Source organism: Talpa occidentalis, unplaced genomic scaffold (genome assembly GCF_014898055.3).
Source record: "Talpa occidentalis isolate TD23 unplaced genomic scaffold, MPIMG_talOcc4v2.1 talOcc4.5, whole genome shotgun sequence".
Taxonomy (NCBI): Eukaryota; Metazoa; Chordata; class Mammalia; order Eulipotyphla; family Talpidae; genus Talpa; species Talpa occidentalis.
In genome coordinates this window covers 57,144,696-57,151,783 of record NW_023604861.1, presented here as the reverse complement: position 1 = coordinate 57,151,783, position 7,088 = coordinate 57,144,696, and the positions used below count along the sequence as shown (strand labels likewise).

Here is a 7,088-nt window from a genome sequence, read left to right as displayed (position 1 = left end):
TCTGTTCTAGTCTCCACTCTGTCTCACAGTGCCTCTGGCCTATACCCTATTCTTTTCCACAACATGCAGTAATGCCAAAGAGATGGTGCAGTGGTAAATAGTGTCAAAGACGACCACGTTAAAAAGTCTGAAGGGGCTCCACTGCATTTAGCAACAGAGGTCATGGGTAATTTTAAAGAGAGTGGTTTCAATGCTATGATGAGGGAAAAGCTAAATTGCTGTAATTGAGTTGGGTGGTCAGCAGAATCATGAAATGTAGGATACTTTCAAGAAAGTCATGTGAGAAAGAAATAAGCCTATGGTTGAAGCCCAAAGAATTGGTGGTCCAATCCTTTGCTTTCAGCGGATCTATGAATGAGTCCCCTTTGGTAGCTCTGGAGTGTCCCTGGACATAGCTCTTCATTTTGACTTGGAAGCAACAGGATTACCTTTCTTTTCCAAAGCATGTTAATCAATAAAGCCCTTAGAAACTGGTCTGGGGAGTGGGGAGAAGGGGAAGAAAAATTCAGCTATAAAGGGAAGGAGGAAAAAGTGAAAATTGAAAGTTCCATGCCAGGGGTTTCCCTCTCCCCAACCTATAAAAACCTGCCTTCCCCTGATAATGGTGGTGACTTCACTGACCCTCACCTTGGGTCTGTGAATCTCGCCTGGGGGGGCAATAAATTTTCCCCTGCATGTGAGAAAATTGGCCTGGCTCTTCTTTTCTTTACTACGGGGAACCTTTCAATAATGAAGGGTAGAAGGGAGCACAAGATTATGAAAATATCTTATCCGTGAGGAAATTATAGTTATATGTTGAGGGATAATAAAGCAATGAAAAGAAAGTAAGCTGAAAATACTGAGGCAGGGAGACAAGGAAAGTCTCACTGAGACTGAAAGAATGGTTTTGGAGTCCAGAAAGAGGGTTAGTCTTGGACTAGAGGGAAGGCACATGGTCTTTTATTTGTTTGATTCTTCTGGTGCTGGGAGTGTGGCAGGAGACAGATGTGCTTCTGAGACCCAAGGAGATAAGGAGGTATATGGATGTTAGAGAAGGAAAGGGACTCTTCAGAGTCTGAATTCTCTCTATGAAATAGAAAATGAAGGTGTACATGTGTTGGGGCAAAAATCTTGAAGCAGAAAGCTTATTTTTTTAATCAAAATGTACATGTATTAGTAATATGCAGCAAAATTCTGAGGAGTGAAGTTCTGATTATTGTTGTCAGAATATGAGAAGAAACAAATGTAGAGAAAAACTATTATGTTGCTCCAGAATGAAGCCAATAGTTGTATAATCATCTCTACACATCTCTCTGACATTATTGCCCTGGAGTGGTTTATAGTGAGACTCAGGAGCCACAGTAGTGAGGAGTCTGGCTTAATCCAAAATTGAGATTAAGCAGAGAAGCAAGACTGACGAACACTGGGATGAGAAAGTTAGGGTGCTAAGGTAAGGGTGTTGAAGTGACCCACCTTGATATCTATACTGATACCCTGTGAAAGAAGTGAAGTTGGCTGGGCTTCCTCTGGTGGTGCAGGCAGTTGAGCGCAGCACTGTGAAGCTGTCCGCAGCCTCTGTAGCGCCGGTTTGATCCGTGCTGGCCAGCGAGGGTCCCACATGGTGAGCAGACCTCTCCTCTCTGGCCCGCTGCTCCCCTCAGCAGTGTATTTCGTCAGTCTGCCTGTTCTGTTCCCCACTCTGTCTCTGGTGAATCCTCTCACCCTCCCACACATCTGGGTTGTACCCCGGTTCTTGTATAAATAAATAAATAAATCTTTAAAAAATAATTTTTAAAAAATTTAAAAAAGAAGTGAAGTTGGTATTGACACCAGCTAACGTGTAGTCGCTACGTGTGTGGCTGTTGAGCAATGGAATAGTGACTAGTGTGAATCAAAATGTGCTGTCAGTATAAAGTACACACTAAGGGGCCTCCCTGGTGGCGCAGCGGTTGAGCGCTGGGTTGCGAAGCTGCCCACAGCCTCTGCGGCGCTGGTTCGATCCCCGGCTGCTCCCAGGCCACCAGAGGAGGGTCCCACATGGCACGCAGACCTCTCCTGCCGCCCGCTGCCCCCCTCAGCAGTGTACTTCGGTCCTTCTGCCTGCTCTGCTCCTCGCTCTGGCTCTGGTGAATTCTCTCACCCTCCCGCGCTTCTGGCTGTACCCAGTGCATGTATAAACAAAACAAAACAAACAAACAAATAAATAAAAAAAAAAAAAACAAAAAAAAAACATGCCTCTATAAAAAAAAAAAATTTAAAGTACACACTAAGACTTCCTTCTCCTTAAAAAATAATTTTGTATATTATAATTATATGCTGAACAGATATTTGAAATAGATTGAGTTAAATAAAATATATTATGAAAAGGAATTGTACCTGTTTCTGTTTACCTTTAAACCATAGCTACTAGAATATTTTAAATTCCACTGGTAGCTTGCACTATATTCCTGTTTCTAATTCTGGTGTAGACAGTCATGATGGGGGAAAGGGAGCATTTGAATGAAGTTCAAGAACTTGTATAGAGGTAGCAAAGGATAGGGGAAGCTGGTAGAAGAGCAGTTGTGAAGAGGAGAGCATAAAATCAAAATCTCAGGGGAGGAGCAGTTCTTGGCAACGCCAAAGTCCACACAGTGCCTGGGAATCAGCTGCTGAAGTTGAATGCAAAGTTTGTTGGAGTGAGAAGGGAGGGTAGTGACCAAGAAGCCATAAGAAGGCATTAACTAGGAGAGTCTGTGATCCGGTGAAGGGTTTCTCAGCCTCAGCATGGTTGATAGTTTGGTCTGGAGGGGAGTTTGAGAGGGGAGTGGTGGGTTGTGGAGTCTTCCTGTGCTTTGCAGGTTCTTTATTGCTATCTCTGGCCTCTACCCACTAGGTATCAGCAGTCTCCCTTGTCCCCAGTCTTGAAAATCAAAACTGTCTCCAGACGTTAAAAATGTCCCTGAGATGGAGTGAGGAGAGATGGTGGTACACAATTGTTGCTGTTTGTGAACCAATCTAGTTGAAGACTCAGAATCTCCAAAAAATAATGAGGGAGAGCTATAGTCTTTAGGTGATAATAACATGGTAGGCAGTTGCAGAAATTACCTCTCAGAACTGCAGTGTGTGGGTGAACCTGGTGCAGAAAGAAGTAGGAACTGATTGCAGAGCCAAGTTTCTGTCCTGATAAGATATTGTAGATACAACAAATATTTTCAAATATTAAACTGGACCTCCCTGGTGGCACAGGGTTTAAGTCTCAGCACTATGAAACTATCCACAACCACTGCAGCATGAGTCTGATCCCCAATCAGGGAGCTAACCCACATGGCGCAGCAGATCTCTCCTGTCTCTCCTGCTGCTCCCCTTAGCAGTGTATTTCAGTAGATCTGCCTGTTCTGCTCCCCACTCTGTCTCTAGTAAATCCTCTCATCCCCCACATCTCTGGTTTGCACCTCACCTCTTGTATGCGTAAATAAATAAAATAAATCTTAAAAAAAAACCCAAAATATTAAACTGATGTGATGCTCAATGATCTTTGACTCTCAAAGTTAATTTTCCTGAAGTGCTATTAGTTGTTTCAAATTACAGGAATTGTTGATAGAGAAAAAAAAAGATTGGTATAATTTAATAGTCCTTTCAGTTTTTGAGTGAGTTAAGCCTTGTAGAGATCCACTAGAAACCATGTGTACAGACATCAGGGATGTGCTGAGGGCAGTTTCAAGCGGGCATGAAACTGCTCTGGCATATGAAACAGATAAAAAGGAGGAAAATAAGTCTTAACTGAGAATCTGTCCATTTAGCATCATCTGGGGCAACAGATGGAGACACCCAAGAAAATTAGGCCAGGAGTCCTGCTCTTTGTTCAAACAAGCAGGGTCGGATTGGGAAATATGCCACCAGTGTTTCCATCAGTATGTGAGGACACAGCCTTGTAACAGGGTGGTCCCCAGGAAAGGGGGAGGTTCCCTGCCCCACCCAAGGGAGGGTGGAGCTGAGCAGGAAGAGGAGAAGCAGAAGAAGAGACTGAGGAAGGAAGCAGGATGGAGCCAGGAGACCTGGAGGAGGCACATGGAGCCTAGAGACACGTGAAGAAGCTGCGCTTGTCTTTTGGTCGTGGACGGGGTGACACAGATGTGGGTGAGACCCGTGGGGAGGTGACAATGGCAGCTTTTATCTTAATGTTGATTTTGCTCTTTTCCTTCCGGGCTTGTCTGGTTGTTTCTGACTCTTTTCTGTGGGTCCCCACTGGAAGATGCTTTAGACTTGTGGCAGGCTTTGGGGCCTTGCTCTGGGCCGATCCCATATGGATGGAGTTTTACCCACGAGGGGACGGGTAACTTTGGGTGCTTGATTTAGAAACTAGACTCTTTGCCTTACCTGTATTGTTTCCTAGTTTTATTAAAGTTGCTTCCCATTAAAGTCTCATATTGTAACAGGGTGGTCCCCAGGAAAGGGGGAGGTTCGAGGTTCCCTGCCCCACCCAAGGGAGGGTGGAGCTGAGCAGGAAGAGAAGAAGCTGCAGGAAGAGACGGAGGAAGGAAGCAGGATGGAGCCAGGAGACCTGGAGGAGGCACATGGAGCCTAGAGACACGTAAAGAAACTGCGCTTGTCTTTTGGTCGTGGACTAGGTGACACAGATGTGGGTGAGACCCGTGGGGAGGTGACAATGGCAGCTTTTATCTTGATGTTGATTTTGCTCTTTTCCTTCCGGGCTTGTCTGGTTGTTTGTGACCCTTTTCTGTGGGTCCCCACTGGAAGATGTTTTAGACTTGTGGCAGGCTTTGGGGCCTTGCTCTGGGCCGACCCCATATGGATGGAGTTTTACCCACGAGGGGATGGGTAACTTCGGGTGCTTCATTTAGAAACTAAACTCTTTGCCTTACCTGTATTGTTTTCTAGTTTTTATTAAAGTTCCTTCCCATTAAAGTGTCATATGTTTTGTGTTGATGCGGCGGATGGCAAAACCCATTTAGAATAGGCAGGTTTGTGGGGGTCTGGGGTGCCCCTCTCCCTGTCCTATAACAATATGTTTTGTGTTGATGCGGCGGATGGCAGAACCCATTTAGAATAGGCAGGTTTGCGGGGTTTGGGCTGCCCCTCTCCCTGTCCTATAACAGCGTCACTAAGTCTGACTAAGTCAGTTTACATGAAATGGTCACCCAAGATACCTACTTTTGGAAAAAAAAAAAAATCAACCTTAATTCAGCCTTTTTTTTTTTTTTAAATGTCCTTCACCACTCTCCTGTTGAAATTATTGGAGTGTTTTCATTTTTTAAAACTTTTTTCTAAAAATATGGAATGTTTCATAATCTTCTGTGTCATTCTTGTGCAGGGGCCATGCTAATCTTTTTTTTTTTTCTAATTTTTTATATGTGCTGCCAAAGGCTCATATTTTATAATTTACAATTATATAGACTTCCCTGTATTTTTTTTTTTTTTAATTTTCTTATGGTCTAGTTGACAATTTTTTCAATCTTACATTTACCTTTAGGAATATTTTCAGGTAAGTTCATGTGTGGTAAGCTGAATCTTTGCAGGTCTACATTTTTGTTTTGTCCTCAAACTTGAATGACAGTTGGTCATAGAAATCTTGCTTCACAATTCCTTTTCTTACAGAATTTTGAAGCTCTGAAGTGCAGAAACTGGTCTGGCCCTTGAATGTCTTCCCCTTTTACCCAAATAGGTGAAACTAGGTCCACAGCTACTATCTGCTGTGAACGTCTGTGCTTCACCAGCTTTTCCATCAGTATATAAAGATTCATTTAGTGTCTGCTCAAGATTCATTTAGTGTCTTGCTTAAGAAAACCCTCTCTAAACTTGCCACTTGCCACAACATGGATGGGTTGAAGGGATTACACTAAGCAAAATAAGTCAGAAGGAGAAAGACAAGTACCAGGAGATATCACCCATATGTGTAACATAGAGGAACAAAACAAAGGTCTGAAAAAACTAACATAAAAACCCACCCTTGGATTCGGACTACACAACTGAGGTTACCCAGAAGGGTAGGAGCAAAGGCAGAGAGGGTCCAAAATGGATTCGGTGGAGGGTTATACTTTGGTGGTGGATGTGCAGCGTTTACATTTGAAGAGGTGTAAGCCTGTGCTCCTCAACATAAAGTTATGTAAATTAGTTACTTCAATTAAACTAAGTTTTAAAGAACCTCAAATATAAAATCCTCTCCCTGTTCTAAGGATAAACATTTTACACTTCCTGCTAATATACTTACTTAAATTTATTCCAACCACACGCAGCGGTAGAGCGCTGGGTTGCGAAGCTGCCCGCAGCCTCTGCGGCGCCGGTTCGATTCCCGGCTGCTCCCCGGCCACCGGAGGAGGGTCCCACATGGTGCGCAGACCTCTCCTGCCACCCGCTGCTCCCCTCAGCAGTGTACTTCGGTCCTTCTGCCTGCTCTGCTCCCCGCTCTGGTTCTGGTGAATTCTCTCACCCTCCCGCGCTTCTGACTGTACCCAGTGCATGTATAAACAAAAAACAAATGAACAAACAAATAAATAAATAAATAAAACATGCCTCTATAAAAAAAAAAAAAAAATATTAAAAAAAATTAAAAAAAAAAAAAAATTTTATTCCAACCACAATTTATTTTTGCAAGTGGTGTAGATTGAAATTTCTTGTTCCCTAAGTGGATTGCTGACTCACAGCCATTCTTTTCTCTATAATTTTGAAATGTAACATTTAACATTTACAAATATGGCTTTAATGTAGTATTCATTTATGTCAACCAAAAGTTCCTTGTGAGCTTGTGAATTAGAAATAAAAGATGCAGGGCCATACATGAATTATGGTGCCATCTACAACTAAAAAAGCAAAACTAAACTCACAAAACACATGTCGTCTGTGAATGTGTATATTTATGTGATTATATCTGTGTTAAATTTACAGAGATCATTGAAGATTACCATAATAGTATTAGTTACTAAGAGGGATAGTGAGCTTGTGAGAGGGCTTATATTTGTTATTTTTTTATAAATATTTTATTTTTATAGAAGAACTGGGGTGTAGGCCAGAGGTGGAGGGGGGCGGTGAGTAGGTTCACCAGAGACAAAGTGGGGAGTAGAGCAGGCAGATTTACTGAACACTGCTAAGGGGAGCAGCTGGCAAGACAGGAG

The 7,088-nt window shown here is 43.0% G+C and overlaps 1 pseudogene; it reads right to left on the bottom strand.

Annotated features, from left to right (window-relative positions):
• Window positions 1-5,245: 5,245 nt before the first annotated feature.
• LOC119259995 (U6 spliceosomal RNA) lies at window positions 5,246-5,346 on the bottom strand (annotated as a pseudogene).
• Between the last annotated feature and the right edge of the window lie 1,742 nt (window positions 5,347-7,088).